The sequence below is a fragment of the Octopus sinensis genome, linkage group LG2 (assembly GCF_006345805.1).
Source record: "Octopus sinensis linkage group LG2, ASM634580v1, whole genome shotgun sequence".
In the NCBI taxonomy this organism is placed as follows: Eukaryota; Metazoa; Mollusca; class Cephalopoda; order Octopoda; family Octopodidae; genus Octopus; species Octopus sinensis.
Genome location: NC_042998.1, coordinates 167211236 through 167230016, shown reverse-complemented (window position 1 = coordinate 167230016; position 18781 = coordinate 167211236). Strand labels below are relative to the sequence as shown.

The window sequence follows — 18781 nt, the reverse complement described above, 5'->3', positions numbered from 1 at the left end:
TAGGGTGAAGTATCAGTGCAGCTGGAAAGAGAAAGTAAGTTCAAGTATACGTCAGCGACTTCTCGGATTTCTGAAAACAATTGCCATTTGTTGTCATCACTACACACACACACACACGCTAGCACACGCACACACACACACGCTAGCACACGCACACACACACACACACGCACACACACACACATGCACACACACACAATAATCTTTTATTCTTTCACTTGTTTCAGTCACTTGACTGCAGCCATGCTGGGGCACCGCCTTTAGTCGAACAAATCGACTCCAGGACTCTTATTCTTTGTAAGCCTAGTACTTATTCTATCGGTTTTTTTGCCGAACCACTAAGTGACAGGGACGTAAACACACCAACATCGATTGTCAAGTGATGTGGGGTGGGGACAATCCCAGAGATAAATATATACGACGGGCTTCTTTCAGCTTCCATCTACCAAATCCACTCACAGGGCTTTGGTCGGACCGAGGCTATAGTAGAAGATATTTGCTGGAGGTGCTGCGCACTGGGACTGAACCTGGAACCAAGCTTCTTACGACACATCCATTCCTGCGCTTAGAAATATATGGAACGCTTCACGAATTTGCGTGTCATCCTTGTGCAGGGGCCATGCTAATATCTCTGTATCGTTCCAATTTTAGTATATGTATTGCCGAAGCAATACAAACAGAACAAACGGAAAATATACTCATAGAATGTCGCTAAGTTAGTTATTGTTCGAGTTGTGTAATTGTTACGATCCTTTCGACGATAATTGATGAGGATTTAGCGACATTCTACGTGTATATTTTCCGTTTGTTCTATTCGTTTTAGTTCCATATAATTTTGAACATATTACTTAATATAATACTACGCACATTCTTTTATAGCCACTCTGTGATTACACACACACACACACACACACAAGAAGTAATTAAGATTCAGCTGAATTAGGCACTTAAGTTGAAGCACCAAGTCAGTCCGGTATTATCCGCACAGCACAGCTCGAAGTAGGGTAAAGAAAATCAAAATAAGAAACAGGATTTCATATAAGAAATGCAGTACGACCGTTTCAACCGACTCCATTTAATTGAACAATGCTATCATTACATCAATTTTAAATGCAGTGCTATCTTCAGCTGCACAGATATAGAATTTCAACAGACAAAATACATACATAATACACACACACAACACACACACTCACACATACACATATGTGAGCACAAAGAGCTCGAAACCCTACCGTCTGGTGTTCCTTCTCTGGAAGATGGTAGGGGTTCTCTCCCCTGTTTGCAATGTATCAAGTGCTGATTGCAACGAATAACCAACTGGAGGAGGCGTACTGCTGGAGTTAAAATGATAGTAACATCAGTTCCTACGGAACAGCTAAGTTGAAGTGGCTATAAAAATTACTTCTTAGAATAGTCACCACTTTTATCTCTTATCAGTGATTTTCTAGCTCATTAAAAATTAACTTGAGAATTTAATTCGACGGTAGTTGAACACAGAACGTTAAGGAGAACGTTAAGCACGTTAAGAAATACCGCTAAAAGTTTTGTCCTGCGCGCTTAACGAATCTCCCAGCACGCCGCGTTATTAGTAGTGCAATATTAACCAGATACAAATAATACTTATATTCTAAATGCATTTTTGAAAAATCTTTGTCCGGATGTGCAGACCAGTTTGTTATCAGCGACAGAACAAAATAAATATTTCCGTCTTTGGAAGGAAGTAAAATTGCTGTTGCTGTTACAATTTCCTTCCTCATTTCTGGTAGGGAAAAGTTACAACTGATAGTTAAACAGTGAAGGAAATTTCAGATGTGTAATCGAACCTAATCTGTTTAAATTAGCAAAATATCATCAAACACAAGGGAGTCATTTGTGATTTATCGGTGCCATTTTAGCATGCGGGTCTACATGGTCTATTAACACTTTAGCGTGCGGTCTACCTGCACATTTCAGCAACAGGTTATCGTACTAGAAAATTTTCCTAGTAGAGTCAGTGCTGTATTCGTGGTTATTTCTATTACACGAATAGAACACCAGCTCAAAAATTTCACAGAAGCTCAGTCTGCAAGTAATAAATTCATACCATGAAAGGTCACAGAACCAGCTGAGATCTCAGTAGACAAATCAGGTCACTTCACAGCGTAGATTACGGATGCTCCTATAGACTACACGGTAAAGTAGCACCTATTTATCAATGATTGAATATTGTTTTCTGGAATAGAGCTATTTATTCAATATTATATTTATATTTATTTTCTTTATCACAATTGTTGCCAAATATTGATTTATATGTTCATTCGTTAACATCAGAAATAAAGCTAATTGTATTTTTAGAAAATTGAAATTGTAATGTTCTCCGTTCTAAATTTCATATTTTTTTTGCATACACTAATAACAAACTTAAATTAGAAGCTGTTAAATTAATCTTTTTGGTTTTTGTTATGTTCTGTTTTTACTAAATTTTCACTGTATTTCATTTTGCAAATTAAATTCGTTGAGTTTGAGAATGGCTGGTATGAAAATAGTGTACCGAGGCATCGACGACAGAAATATGGGCTCTTCTTGGTTTCATGTTTTTTTTTGTCTTTCAAATTTCGCGTTTGTATTATATCTCCGTAAAACAGTCTGTTTACACATGTACACAGAAACCGTATGTGTGAATGTGTGCGCGCACGCGCGCGTGTTTGTATGCGTGCGTGTGTATGGTAATAATAAGAATAATAATGGTAATCCTTTTTACTAAAGGCACAAGGCCTGAAATTTGTGGGAGGGGACTAGTCGATTACATCGACCCCAGTGTTTTCACTGGTACTTAATTTATCGACACCGAAAAGATGAAAGTCGACCCCGGCGGAATTTGATCTCAGATTGTAGTGACGGGCGAAATACCGTTAAGCATTTCGCCCAGCGTGCTAACAATTATGCCAGCTCGCTGCCTTAATAATAATAATAATAATAATAATAATAATAATAATAATAATAATAATAATAATAATAATTGGCGCAATAACCGAGGTATTATATCATTTACACTATCTACCTCTCGATCTGTTTGTCCCTCTCTCGCCTTCACTCACTCTTTCTCTCTCTCTCTCTCTCTCTCTCTCTCTCTCAATCTCCCTTAAGATATATGTGTGTATTTGTGTGTATTACTCAATATATTCACCTGCCATCTAGGACTAGAATATCGTAGGAAAGAATGACAACACTGATTCTTGAAGCCGAGTCAACCCGTAGGAGACTTAGGGGTAGACCAAGAACGAGTTGAATAATATGCATAATCTCAATTGGCCCTGCTTAGGAACCCGGCTGGAAAGTGTAACGACAATTGCTTCTGATAGCACATTATAGAGGAGATGCCTGAAGACTCTACCCTCTCGACACTCCATTGAATAGTGCGAGAAGATGGGTGGATGGATATGAAAACAAATATTCGTATATGAAATGCTGTCTTCAGAAGACACCATATTTAAAAATGATTCGTTAATGAAGATATTGCATATTTTTCTGGTGTGAAAAAAATGTAAATTGTTATTCATTAACACTGGAAAATAATATTTTGTAAATGAAAAATATATGTATTTCACTTTTATTCTTAAATTCATAGTTCATAATTAAAACTATTTCATTTTTTTCTAATGCTTTTTCTTATTTATTTCCACATGCTCGCGTTTAAAATACTAATGAACACTTTTTTTAAAACTAATAAATAAGAATTACATATTAAAACTATTTGACTCCGAAACAAATTGTAGTATCAGCTATAAATAATTACTTGATTATTTGCCAAATAATATTCAGTGGGCCATCTATGACATATATTGTTTCAAAAATTTATTTCTGTCTGATGGTCGGTTCCATAGGACTCGAAGATATAGATGCGAAGTCTGAATTAGATATCAAAGTATATATATGTATGCTATATTTAGTAAACCCAGAAAAATGAAGAAAAAACACAAAAACAACAACGCAAGGACGTGGTACACGCAAAGTATTAATAGATGCTCAGTGAAGGAAAGAAAAGTGGTTTTACGTTTCGAGCAAAGCTCTTCTTCAGAAACAGGGGACAGCGGAAAGTCAAATAGAAAAAGAAGACGGAGAAAAAAAACAAAATTCTCGCCAACGATTCACATACGGTTACACTTTGAAATGACCGGAAGGGAATGGGTGAAGAAAAAGTTCTTTCTAAGACAGGAGAGTGTAAAAGAAGGAGGTATGTGCGTGTATGTGTGGGTATGAGCGTGGGCGCAAGTCTGTGTGTATGTGTTTGTGCGTAATGGCATGTATGTGTGTGTGTGTGTGTGGTGTTTATGTGGTTTTGGCTGTTTATAAGTTTAATGTTGTAGGAAGAATTCAGCAGCATGGTAACAGGAGTGGTGGTCCTTTGTGTAGTTGCGTGTCTCTTCACATGCGCGTAGAGGAATGGTCAGTAGAAAGGTGTTTGACTGGCAGTGTGAAGTATGTGTGTGCGTGTGTTTATGTACGTGTGTGCGTGTATGTGTAGGTTGTCTTTGTGGTTTTTGTGTGTAGTGTGTAGTTGCGTCTATGTGTGTGCGTGTGTAGCTTCCCACTATTTCATTATTATGTATCAAAAGTGAAACAAAAACATCTCTCTATTGTAATGTCAGATGTTTTCACTTTAATACTGAAACTATTAAAGTGAAACTATTTTGTAAGTGGGATGAACTGTAAGTGGACACCCATTGTGCTAGAAGATCCGCTATGGACTTACCACTGACAAAGGAATGGTAAGACCATAGAGGATCTTCTTCTAGTATAATGATGTACAATTACAGGTCATCCCTCTTATATGTATGTAATATATTTTTTCTGAAACTTCAGACTTCTCAACATGCTACACCACTGGATTTAAATAGATATTAATCAAATTAATATTCAATTATTCACCCTTATTATTTTAAATTTAAATTTACATGTATATATATATGTATATATATATATATATATATAATATATATATATATTATATATATATATATAATATATATATATATATATATATACATACATGTATATATATGGATGTATATATATACATGTATATGTATAGATGTATATGTATACATGTATATGCGTAGATGTATATATATATATATATATATATTATATATATATATATATATATATATATATAATATATATATATATATATATATTATATATATATATATATATATTTGTAAAAAATGAAGTTCGAAAATGCTGCTGTATTATACAATTTTTAATTTTTATATATACATTATAACATGTTTCAGTTCCTGAAATGAACCTTATCAAAAAAAGTTATATATATAAAGAGACAGCTCATGTCGTCAAACACAAGAAATTCATTTATAATACACAACGGAGTCAGACATCTTAGAGTTCATGTATAGTTGATATATAGTTCATGTATAGTTGATATATAGTTTGAAGTATATGTTCAAAGTGTTCGATGCAGTGGCCCACGGTGGCGATACGTATTCAATACAAAAAACAGATCAAAGTGGTGGAAAGTGGTCAATACAGAAGATTGATGTTTCCGAAAGAGCGAGGAATTCATTTTTACCTTAAGCAATTGTGATGGCCCATGGTGGAAGTTCGCTGGGTGGTTCTAGTGAGTTTTTGTGAAATGCTCGGTTTTATAATGCCTGTTAGGTGGTCAATCTAGCGTAGCGTGACGTCATCAATGTTTTGACCAATCGTTTCGTTAGGTGGCTTTAATCAAGTGGAACGGGACGTCATCATTATTTTGACCAATCGCTGCATTATAACTCCCTCTTGTTTGTTTCCTGTCTTGACCAGTCGCTTCGTTAGTCAAGCATAGCGGGACGTCATCCAGATTCTGCCCAATCACGACTTATAGCTACATTAGATCTGCCCCCTGTCTGTACTTGTTAGGTGACTATTCAAGCAGAAAAGGACGTCATCAATATTCTGACTAATGACTGTCCCCTGTTTGTATCCTGTCCATTCTAGCATAGCTAGACGTCATCAACTTGTTGACCAATCAGAATCGGGTCTGACCCTTAGCTGTATCGTATGTATCAGGGTCAGATTTGCACGAAAGAATTTTTCCGTCAGAGTGAGTGTCTGTTTGAAGTAGCGGCCGTGGTGAAATTTGGTTCTCCTTTTCGGAGGACTTATCTTTTGTTTTAGTATTCCTGGCCCAGGGTGTTTAAACTTGGTCTAAATTTTTTTATGAAATATAGTTCTTTATTTTGGCGTTGTGTGAAGGTTGCGTTGTCACTGAATTTATAGAGCGGGTTAGTTGTAAATTTCGGATTTACATTTCCAGCACATCTATCTATGTGTCCGCTGACCGGTATTTTGCGGTAATCAGGGTTTCTAATTTGTGATTTATGCACCGCCATCCTGTTACGTAAGCTATTTTTTGTATGGCCTATATACTGCCTATTGCAGCCTGCGCATGTTATGACGTAAATTAAGTTTTCTGATGCGCAGGTGAAGTTTGTTCTAATGGTGAACTGGTGGCCTTGTTCCAGTATAAATTCTGATCCTTCTTTCAAGATGACACAGATTCCGCAGTTGGGCCTTCCACATTTTCTAACTGCTGGTTTTGTGGTTGATGTTGAGTGCAGTGTAGCTTGGTTAAAATCCTTTTCAAGGATTTTGGTTGCCGTTTACTTTTAATGATGGTGTGTGTTTCGAGGATCCGGTTCATCTTTGGGTCTCCCTTTAGTAGGGCTGTGCTTTGTAGTATGGTGTTGAAGGCCTCATTGTTGAGTGGGTTGTGTGTAGAGATGTAGGGAAGGGTTTTTAATTGTTCTTTCTTTTTTGGTTTTGTTTGTCTCAGGTCTTCTATACTTAATTTAAGTACCCGTTGGATTGCACTGTCTATTAGGAGCTGTGGATAGTTTCTATTTGTAAGTGTGGTTCTAAGTTCCTGGAGACGTGTGTGTCGGGTGTTTGTGTCTGATATTATGGTGCAAATCCTTCTAGCTAAACAAAAAGGGACATTCATTCTAGTGTGTCGTGGGTGGCATGAATCAAAGGTAGGTACTGTTTAGAGTCTGTCGGTTTATAGTAGATATCTGTCTCTATTTTGTTGCCGGTTTTCTTAATGAGGATGTCTAAAAATGGAAATTCTTTTTCGTTGTGGTCCATCGTGAATTGTATATTGTCATTTATTCCATTTAATAGAATTTTAAATTCCTCAAGTTTCTCTATGCCTTTGTCCCAGATGATGAAACAGTCATCGAGGTATCTTTTCCAGTTGTTATGGATATAGGTGGCGAAGGTGTTTCCATATTTCTCGAGTGTCATCCGGTATAGTATTTTCTCGAGGTATCCCATCACTAGGTTGGCAAAAGATGGTGCAGTACGCGTGCCCATCGCTGTTCCCGATCTTTGCCTGTAGAAATCATTGTCAAAAATAAAATAATTGTTCTCTAAAATGAATCTAAGTCCTTCTATTATAAGGTCTTTGTTTATGCGAGTTGGGAGTTCAAAGGGGTAGTTATTCAGCCAGAAGGTGATTGCTTCAATTCCTAGGTTGTGAGGGATGTTAGAATAAAGATTAACTACGTCGAATGATACTAGAAGGGTTTTCTCATTGACTGTTTTAGGGAGGTGGTTGAGCATATCTATATCGTCTCTTACGTAGCTTTTGATGTGTTTTAGGAAAGGTTTAAGAAGTGTGTCTAAGAAATTGCTGAGGCGGTGAGTTTCACATGCTGGCCCTGCTATTATCGGTCTTAGTTTAAGATCATTTGGTGAAGGGATTTTGATGAGTGTGTCGGTGGATGTTTTGCACGTTTCTCTAATGGTTTGGCTTTTGTGTACCTTAGGGATACCATAGAACAAACTCGATTTGCATTTGAAGTTAGTGATGTATTCATATTCCTTGTTCGTGAGTCCTTCTTGGTATGTGTTGATTAATGTCCTAAGGTTATGCATTATTTTTTGCTGGTTATACTGTTGGGCCCTTTCATAATACGTTTCATCTCTTAATAGGGATAGCACTAAATTTTTATAATTGTTTGTATTCATTATTACTATCGCGTTGCTCTTATCTGCCTCCTTAATTGTTATTGTTTTGTCTTCTCTTAGTTTGATGAGGTCGTTCCATTCTCTTTTGTTGAAGTTAGGGCTGTGTTTTTGTTTCTTGATGAATTGAAACGGGAAATTAGTTATGTAGTCACAATAGCGGTCTAAGGCTTTATTCTTACCTTTGGTGGGGGTGTAATTGCTCTTGTTTCTAGCTATTGAGTCCTCCTCTATTTGTTTGTCTTGAAATGCCTCGGTGAGTCTTAGTTTTCTTCAAAATTCCGAAATATCATCTTTCATTTCATAATAATTAGAACGTTGTGGGGTGGGTGTAAATTTAAGTCCTTTGGAGAGTATGCTTATTTCGTTAGGTGTAAGTTCTTTGTTTGAGAGATTGATTATCTTAATTACCTGAGGTTTCTTTTGTTTGTCCTTTGCCATCGTGTGTCCCTGTTCCTGTGTGTGGGGTCTAAAAAATGGTTGGTGTAGTTATGTTCAAAGCTATTATTTATCTGTCTCATGTTGTTATAATTGTCAGAGTGAGTTTGTGGTGCTCTGTTCTGGAGTCTGTTGTTGAACCTAGTGTTACGTCTTAGTTCCTCAGGTGTATTGTGTTGGTAGTTGTTTCCTCCGTAGTGCATTTGTTGTTTGTTATGGTTGTATGGTTGGTTCCTGGGGTGGATGTTTGGTAGTAGCGTTTTGGTTTGGTTATGTGGGTTGTATTTTATAGTATTGTATGTTGTGGCTCTTAGGTTCGTGGAATGGTGTGGTGGGACCCTATAAGTGTTTTGGGGTTGGTGTAGGTAGTGTGGGGTGCGTATGTACATGTAATATGTACACACATATATACACACTAGCAGTATCGCCCGGCGTTGCTCGGGTTTGTAAGGGAAATAACTATAAAGCATTTTTAGAGAGTTATAGCCAAAAAATGGAAAAAGAATAATGGTAAATTTTTTTTTAGTTAAAAAGGTCGAGTTGCGTCCCCTAGACAGTCTGTGGTTTGTATTTCTGATTCTCGACCCCATGTCGAATTTATCGATTTTTTTCAGAACTTGGGGAACTTTTCAAAATTTTCGCTGCGTTAGTTTTGAATTATGACATTGGGCTATGTGTGTGTCAAGTTTCATCAGAATCGGTTGAAAGCCGTGGTCAGGGTGAGGGTACAACCTAACAGACACACAGAAACACACACAGACAAACTGCCGTTTATATATAGAGAGATATATACATGCATACACATACACATACATAGGTGCAGGTGTGGCTGTGTGGTAACAAACTTGGTTCCAAAACACATGGTCCTGGGTTCAGTCCCACTGTGTGTTGACTTGGCATGTGTCTTCTGCTATAGCCTCAGACCAACCAAAGCCTTGTCAGTGGATTTTGTTGACAGAAACTAAAAGAAATCAGTCATATTTATATGTATGTATATATGTAAGTCTATGTATATATATATATTTATATATATATGGATTTCGTAGACAGAAACTTAAAGAAATCAATCATGTATATACGTATGTATATATGTAAGTGTATGTGTGTGAGTTTGTTTCTGTGTTTCGCTCTCATCACTGCTTCACAACTGCTGTTCGTTTATTTACATCCCCATAACTAACTGGTTTCACAAGAAGAAACTAATAGAATAAGTACCAGGCTTATCAACATAAAAAACCACTAGGCTGTGTCTCATATTTTTGTTTGCTCACTCAGGTGTATCTATCAATTTATCTTTGTGTATATATATATATATATATATATATATATATATATATATATATATACATATATACACACACACACACACGCGCGCACGCACACACACACACACACACCACACACACACACACATATATATATATATATATATATATATGCATGTATGTACATGTGCACATTCATATCTATTATATCAAAGTCAATGTCTTTATGTGTGTTCGTGTGTTACTTATACATTCGAAAACTGCTGCACCGATCATAAGGAAATTTGGAGCACAAAATCCAAGCCTAGAGAGAAGAGTAATGCCGTGTGTTTCATACAATTTCATGGACCAATATTCCTGAATGGATCCTTATGATATTTGAAACTTAGATTCAATGCATAAGAGCGTGTATAATGCAATATGCTTAGTTTGAATTTCAGATAGTTTAAAGGGGGCAGAACCCCCATCAAAATTCATAAATTTTCGATGTTGATGAAATTTCAACCAAGGGTAATTGACACACATCAAGAAGTATTCTCAAAGTTTCCACTTCACATGAGGATCCTAAGACACCGTAATGGGGGCTTTAACTCCCAAATTTTAGTCATTTCTTTTATGATCAAAAACTAGGTCAAAGGTACTGAATGGATCTTTACGAAATTTGGAAATCATATTCTATGCATAAGGGCCATAACCCCCATGACAATTCATATATTTTTGCTGTTGATGAAATTTTAACCATATATATTAGATACAAATGAAGTAATATTTATAAAATTTCATCTTCTTACAAGTTAGAAAGATCCCGTCATGGGGACTTAACACCCACAATTTAATCATTTTATCTAAGCAAAGATGAATACAGTTGTACTCTTGGAAGTTGTAGGATCACCCGAGCATAAAAGATGAATATTACACAACAGAGTAAGAGTTTGTTTTGACATACACTTAGATTGTGATTTCTGCAATGTGGTGCATAAATTGTCAAGTAAATGAGAAGCATCTTTGCTTCCGCTGATTCTGCTGCGAAGTGTTGAATAAAGTTATTTGATTGCAGACCTCCTTTCAGTCTTTTTATTATCACTGGGTCACACATAGTCCCCACATGGTAACATTGATTTCAAGGCCTTCCCAGATGAGTGACTGGTTATTCAAAGACATTTATAGATTGTAAATTTATTCTGTCCAGATACGTATAAGTATAGTGGTCATTTGCAAACTCCAACTTTCATTTCTCCTTAGCCCTCACGTCACACAGTTGTTAATGTTTATTTCAGTTGGGTCACGCCCTTCTAATTGCTATAGATTCGTAATGCATCTTACGGCTGTGCCTGTCACCTGGATGGTGAGGAATACTACATTGGGAGTGGTAACGACTGGGGTAGGGTAACTAACTGCTTATTTTGATAATTCGTCTTTTGGTTTCCTGTAGCTTTGTTCTTTTTTACAAACCAGGTGAACATATATTTCCTATTTCAACGAAATTCAAGCAAATAGATATAATAGATATAAGACCCAAGTTTAAAAAATTCTCAACAATTCAACTTCTCTGCTTGACATTAAGACACACGCCCCCAATAGGGGCCTTAACTCTCACATTTTAGAGCTCCACGACCTCCATTTTTCAGGAACAAAATCCTTTTAACAGGTTCTATAAGACTGGAATTTTGGAATATGAGCATAAAAATCAGTAATATAGGATACATGTGGCACGATTACATTTTTTTAGGGTGTGTAAAGAGGGATATAACGCCCATCCGCAATTTTGATGAAATTCGAAACATAGGTATTCCAGTTCGTTACAGAAAATATAACAGAAAAGTCTAATTCATCAATTGCATGTAACACGGGAACACCGGGTAACTCTGCTAGTATATATATATATACACATACATATATATATATATATATATATATATATATATATATTTGTATTTTCATTTTATATATGTTTGTATGTATGTATAAATCTATCTATCTGTCTATCTAACTATATATATATACAGACACACACATGTGTATGTATGTATGTATGTATGTATGTATGTATGTATACTATTACAAAATTATATCTAATGGAAGATATATTACTAGACAAATCTCAGTATGGCAAAATGTACTGTGGCCATTCCTAATCTAATCCCATTCTGTTATTCTTCAATGACAGGGAAATTTGTCTAAAGGTGTATTAAGTATATACATCCTCAAATATTTGCTTTCAAGTTCCTACTTTTTGATATTAAACAACAACAACAACAACAATAATGATAATGATAATAACTATTGTCATGATGGGCGCACCTAAGTTATTCAGCAATTTTCAGCAATGAACCATACAAAACACTCTCAAACAGATAAACAGACGTATCTACTTATTATGAGAAAATGCTTCACTCGCTTAGGACCGAGGTCAGTAATAAGGGTAAATGCTTCTCTTCATTTAGAAATCTGTGAGAATTCAGTTATTATACATGTGATCACGTTTGTTTGTGCTCCTTCGTGTGTTGATATCACATGCGAAATATGAATGTATACTAGGGCACACACACACACATATATAGATACATACATATATATGCGTGTGTATGTGTGTGTGTGCGTGTGTGCGGATGTGAGTGTGTGATGCATGTGCATATATGTATGTATATATATCTATGTATGCATATGAAAGTACAAGCATTCTCAAGCGTGAGACGTTATATTCGTAAAGGTAATAATGTAAATATTCTAATATATTTCATTTTATCATATAACATTTTATTCTATTGCATTTTCTCTTTCATTTCATATGCTTGGAAAAGTTGAAGGCTTTTTCTACTTATCTATACATAAGCTCAGGAATTATAATCATTACCCATATACTATCTATTGATAGTATACTACACAAAAGACTTATTCCTCTACATTCATTCATACAGGTCTTGCAGCAGGTCTTCATCACTATTTATCAAATACTTGGCAAGTGTTCTCTTTTCACTTCTTATACAATGGTCTATACTAATTAGTCCTCTGCTACCATTCTTTATTTTCGTATACAGTCTGTTTACGTTTGCTTTAGGGTGTAGAGCCCCATGCAGCGTCATCAACTTTCTCGTCCTTCTATCTAGTGTTGATATTTCCTCCTTAGTCCATTTGAGGATGGACACTCTATACCTGACCACTGCAACTGACCAGATATCCATTGCGGTAATCACATTTTTGGCATTCAGGTTGGATTTCAACACCATCTTCACCCTTTTTTAATACGCCTCGCTGACATTGACTTTCATTTCTCTGCGTAGAATGTCATCCAGTTCCAAAATCCCTAAATATCCATACCCACTACTGTCGGGTTCACCCATGGTCTCTCCTGACAGTAACCGCAATCCTCTGCAGACTGATTTCTTTCCTCTTTTCGTATTAAGTACTGAGCATTTGGTGATCTCAAATTCCATACCGATCTCCCTACCACACTTCTGGACTGTTTTTGGTTAAGGAATCTATCTGTTTTTCAGATTTCTCAAACAATTTCAGGTCATCTATAAACAGAAGATGGTTCAATGATGGGCCTTTCTTCCCACATCGGTAACCCATCTTAACTTTCCTAAGTGTCATTTTTATGGGTACTAGTGCAATTATAAAAAGTAACGGTGAAAACGAGTCACCTAAGAAGATTCCCCTTTTAATATTAAATTCTCCAAAGAACACATCACTTGAGTACAATTTGATTTTCTACTCTTTCATGCTATGCATTAAAAAATTTGTGATGTTGTCAGCAACACCAAACATCTGCAGGCATTCAACGATCCAAGAATGAGGCACCATATCTATTTCTTTACTGCCCACAAAAGGCTACACACAGAGGGGACAAACAAGGACAGACAAACGGATTAAGTCGATTACATCGACCCCAGTGCGTAACTGGTACTTATTTAATCGACCCCGAAGGGATGAAAGGTTAAGTCGACCTCGGCGGAATTTGAACTCAGAACGTAGCGGCAAACGAAATACCGCTAAGCATTTCGCCCGGCGTGCTAACGTTTCTGCCAGCTCGCCGCCTATGAGGCACCATATCATATACCTTCTTAAAGTCAATCCAAGCCATAGACATGTTTGTATGATATTTTTACTATGCCTTAAAACTGTTTTATCAATGATCAGGTGATCCTTGGTACCATTAGAACTCTTCCTACATCCTTTTTTTTTTCGCTTGGTAGTATTTTTTCCTGTGCCAGGAAAGTATCTTTGCCGTACATATTCCACTGAGTATCTCTCAGATTATGTCTAGGCATGCTATGGGACAGTAGTTTCCCACAAGATTCCTCTTCCATCTTCCATTACAAGTGTTGTCCTCCCCGTCACCATCCATGCAGGGACCATACCTTTCTGGACACACTCATTCAATTGGGCTGCTAGTCTTTCATGCACCGTGTGGCATCCCTTCAGCCAGAAGCCATGAATCTCATCGGGTCCGGGGGCTTTCCAGTTAGGCACTTTACCCACTTGTTCTTTCACATCATCCGTTCTTATGACAATATTCCTTTGTTTCTTTCCTCCTTGTAATTCTGTCTTGATATTTCTTAATAATAATAATCGAACTATCAAGATCATCATCACCACCACCACCACCACCACCATCATCATCATCATCATCATCATCATCATCTCATCATCATCATCATCATCATCATCATTATTGAGGTTGCAAGCTAGCAGATGCGTTAGAACGCCCTACAAAATGCTTCGCAGTATTTCTTTCGACTTTAGGTTCCTTGTTCAATTTCTTTTCCTTTTCGTTCTTTAAGGGTCACTAAAGTAAGTGCTGGGAGCGAGGTAATTGACTTGCTTTCTCCCTTCAACATTTCAGGCCTTTTGCCTACAGTAGGAAAGATTATTACTATTCGGTGAAATCGCTTGGCCTATTGGTTCCGACGTTGGTTTCTTGAAAAAAATGTCGGGTGTTTGATTTCCTGTCGGGGCGTTGATATGTCTTTCAGCATAGCAGTTTTAGAAAAAAAAAAAAAGCGAGCTGGCGGAATCGATAGCACGTAGGACAAAATGTTTAGCGGCATTTCGTTCGTCTTTGCATTCTACTACGTTCAAACTCCACCGAGGGTAAGTTTGCTTTTCCTCCTTTCGTGGTCAATGAAATAAATTCTTGTTGAACACCTGGGTTGATGTAATCGATAAGACTCCTTCCCCAAAATTTCAGGTCTCGTGCACATAGTCTTATTCTATTGAGTAATTTTACTGCATTAACGAACTCTGCGTACTGTTTCGCATTTTTTTAACATTTTCTATTGTATTTAAAGCATATTACGTAATATAAACACAATATTTGAAGTTTCGGCTACGTGCTTGTCTGCTTGTCTTCAGTTATACTCAAAACTAGCGACTTACCAGAGTCATATCAATATAACGATTGTTTCTGTTTTCACTTCTCACTTCATGTTTATCTTTATTTGTAGATTTTTAGATCTATATTTGGCTCCTCTTTATTTTGGTTAGAAATACACTATCAACATTTGAGACTGAAATTACGATTTAGGAAATAAGTGTTTTTCTAGTGGACCTTAACGACAATAGATGGTCGATAAGACTCGATCTATTTCTCTGTATAGATTAGCTTATCCTTGAGAAATTTCACTTCGATATACTCTGGTATTTTCCAATGTGTATTTATACTACACTTTTTTCAGTTGATGTTTCGTAATGTTAGCATAATTCCAGTATATATATAATTCCCAACACTGTGGTACCTATATATGTATCTCTTTTTACTAAGGGTAAGCAGTTAAAAACAACGTGATTAAATGTTACTTTGTCACCGCCACATATTCAGCAGTTGATGTATTTCTGGAAGAATTATTTTGACACTGTATTGCAATAAAAAGGTCCTTCAGACTAGATTTTGAATCATTCGTTGTCAGTCTGTACAGCGAGTTTCTTGGTATTGATCACGCATAAGCTTTTCTCTACGTAGCATTAAGCCAAACAGGAGAAAATATTGGGTTGTCCGGAAAGTTCGTGCCGATTTTTAAAGGAAAGAAAAACGGTCAATAAATACTTGCCATTACATTTTTAATCAACCAAATATGAACCATTTTGTTGCACAATGCGTCTCTATCTTTCCTTTAAATTGAAAATACCCTCTTCTCAGAATTGAGGTGGTTTCATGGTAAAGAATTCATCAAGGTATCTTTTTACGTCATCCAAGGAATTGAAATTTTTACCATTAAGACTATTCTGCAGAGACCTAAATAAGTGGAAATCCGAAGGAGCAATATCTAGTGAATATGGAAGGTGGGTTAACACATTCCAGCCGAGCTGCAGCAATTTTTGACTTGTTCCCAAAGCATCAAGTGCCGAAAATGAGCTTTCTTATCTTCCATTTTAAAGGGGTACAGAATTAACACAGGTTATAGGAACATAAACCTTCTTCCACAAAAAATAGCTTAAACTGTGCTCTAAATGGAGGTGTAGTGAAGTCGTATTTTATGGACTCTACCATGTTCTAAACTAAGTCAAAAGATAAGCTAATATAAATCGACACGAACTTTCCGGACAACCCAATCATTCACAGCATTCTGGTAAATATATTTCGCTTTGAGATTTTGGATGATATATTTTAAATGTAGTAATTTTTTTCTTGTTTACTTGTCTAGTGTTACTAATTCATTTAGCGTCCACTTGCGTGTATTATGAATATATCGCTTTATTGAATTAGTTTGAGTATTGTTGATAACAAATACTTTATTTTATATATTAGTTTTCTTTATTTAACTCTGTTATTTAATGTAAGCTTGCTTTTAACGGTTTCTGTAACACAACCAAGAATTCTCTAGTACCGGCTTTGAATTTTCCGATTCTCAACCAGTGATACGATTTTTCTTTGCCTATTCGCATGTACTGGCCACAGAGAAACTTTTCTAGTCAATAACATGGTATTCTATAGACCCATTATAAACTTAGAATTTAGCCTTTACCCAATTTCAAGTGTTGTTTATCCTTTTTATTGAAAACTGAGTATGACTACAGCCTCTGTTGTGTACATTTTGGCAGACAGAAAAACAGTGTTTTTTTGTTTTGTTGTGTTTTCTAGCTATTTTATTATTTTTTCATTATTTTTTGTTAGATATTTTTGTAGTTTATAAAAGATAATTCATAATAGTTTTCTAGTAATATACGGCCTTGCTTCTCTGTATTCGTAGTAAATACAATCTCTGTCAGATTTTTGGTGGTGTATTCTGAATGCAGCCAACACTTTTATTAATTTCCCTCTATTATTACTAATTCATTTCGTAAAGGTTCAATTACCGGCGATTCTAACATGCTCATGTCGATAGATTATCTAGCACCGCAAACCCAAGGGCTTTTGGAAATTGTTTAAAATTCCAAATGTAAAAGCCTAAGAAAAAGGACTACTTATACTGTCTTCCTTAACATTCTAGCCCTCGAGTCGTATTCTAGCCCTCCATAGAATGAAGTGTTTCCACTGCCCACGTAGTCCACGTTGGTTCAGCTGATACTGAGCAGTGAGCAACAGGTAAAATTCCAGTAATATATTACTATAGGGTCACACATTTGTAAGGAGGAGAAATAATCGATTATAACATCCCGAACATATAACTGGCACTTCTTTTTGTTAACCACATAAGAGTGAAAAATGAAGCCAAAATATTTAGTCGAAACAATTGACGCTTAGGAGAGGTGGTTGGTACAAATAGTTGACGTAACTGAATCTTTCAGTTGATCTAAATCGATAAGAACGTCACCGAAATTATATCTATATCCAGCCTGCTCCATGGGGAATCGCAAGAGGTGGAGGCTTTCAGCTAATCTCCCTGGAATCCAACTCAGTACTGTAGCAGTGTTATAGTAGTAGTAGTAACAGCAGCAGTAATAGTAGTTGTTGTTATAATGTGGGGCATGCACTGTAATAGTGTTTCGTTGCATCTATCATTCGTTGGTGATTCGCTATTCCTAGTGGATGACATTTTTGCACCATTCAGGATCTGTTTGGGTAGTCGTTGCTGGCGAAGGTTTCCCGAGGTTCCAGTGTAACTCCTATCTCAACCTCTTTTAATCGCCTTTTATGATGGACTTTGGATCTATTCTTTGGAATGCCAGTCCTCATAAAGTACAGAACATCAACTACAAAACAAAACAAGAAATAAAAAATAAAAACGCTCGCACCTGTTTAAAATTGAAAACATGCATCCATTGTGCTTCATCGAAGACTGTATCGTGACTGTCATGTAGATTCTCTTGAAGTATTTGCAAGCAAAAAAAAAAAACGATCAGTTAATACCAGACCACTTTAATTGCAATCACAAAGGTGTTTCTGGAAATACTAAATACAATGTCTACAATTAATTTACATCTGTATAAGTATTTAACGAAACAATGATCAAATTATCTTTATAGTAACCATAGCGTACCAATGGTAAATACTCCAAGGTGCATGTGAACTTGGACTTTAAACCCCCACACATGTGCGCTTTCGTATTTATTTACATTTGCGATATTTTTGTAATTTTTCCCTTTACTACCTCTATCTATGTATAATGTTTCGCGAAAATTAAATTATATTGGTGTTTTCCTGTTTATACATTCTCATAGTCTTGGTACAAAGTACATTTATTATATACCAGCATTAAATCTCTCTAAACAAGCGGGCATTCAACTCTTTCTTACGTTTGTGCATACGTGCGTAAGTTGTATGTGAGTTGCGTGTATACGTGAATTTGAATGAGTGTGTATGTGTGTGTGTGTGTACGCGCGGGTGTGTAGCATATGTATGTACATGAATGTGCTTGTTTACATAAGATATACTCTCACGAATTTGGTACTATTCAATGCTGAATAAAATGTATGGAATCTGTAAATATATTGCCTTCACCCATTATGACATAATACTGCATTTATAATGAATATTAAAGAAGGCAGCAATGTTTTTTTTTTCCTTAAAAGACGTAAGATACTTTTGTAAAGTACTTTATCTTATTCAAAAACATAAGTTGATTAAACTAATCTAATATGTCTAGTGTTTGTCTGAGAGCGCGCGTGTCAGTCTGTCTGTATGT

The 18781-nt window shown here is 36.1% G+C and overlaps 1 non-coding gene across 1 annotated transcript; it reads right to left on the bottom strand.

The window, feature by feature from the left end:
* Nucleotides 1–569: 569 nt before the first annotated feature.
* LOC115208819 lies at nt 570–674 on the bottom strand. Its single transcript, XR_003881265.1, has one exon. It is a non-coding gene; the product is annotated as a U6 spliceosomal RNA (small nuclear RNA).
* Between the last annotated feature and the right edge of the window lie 18107 nt (nt 675–18781).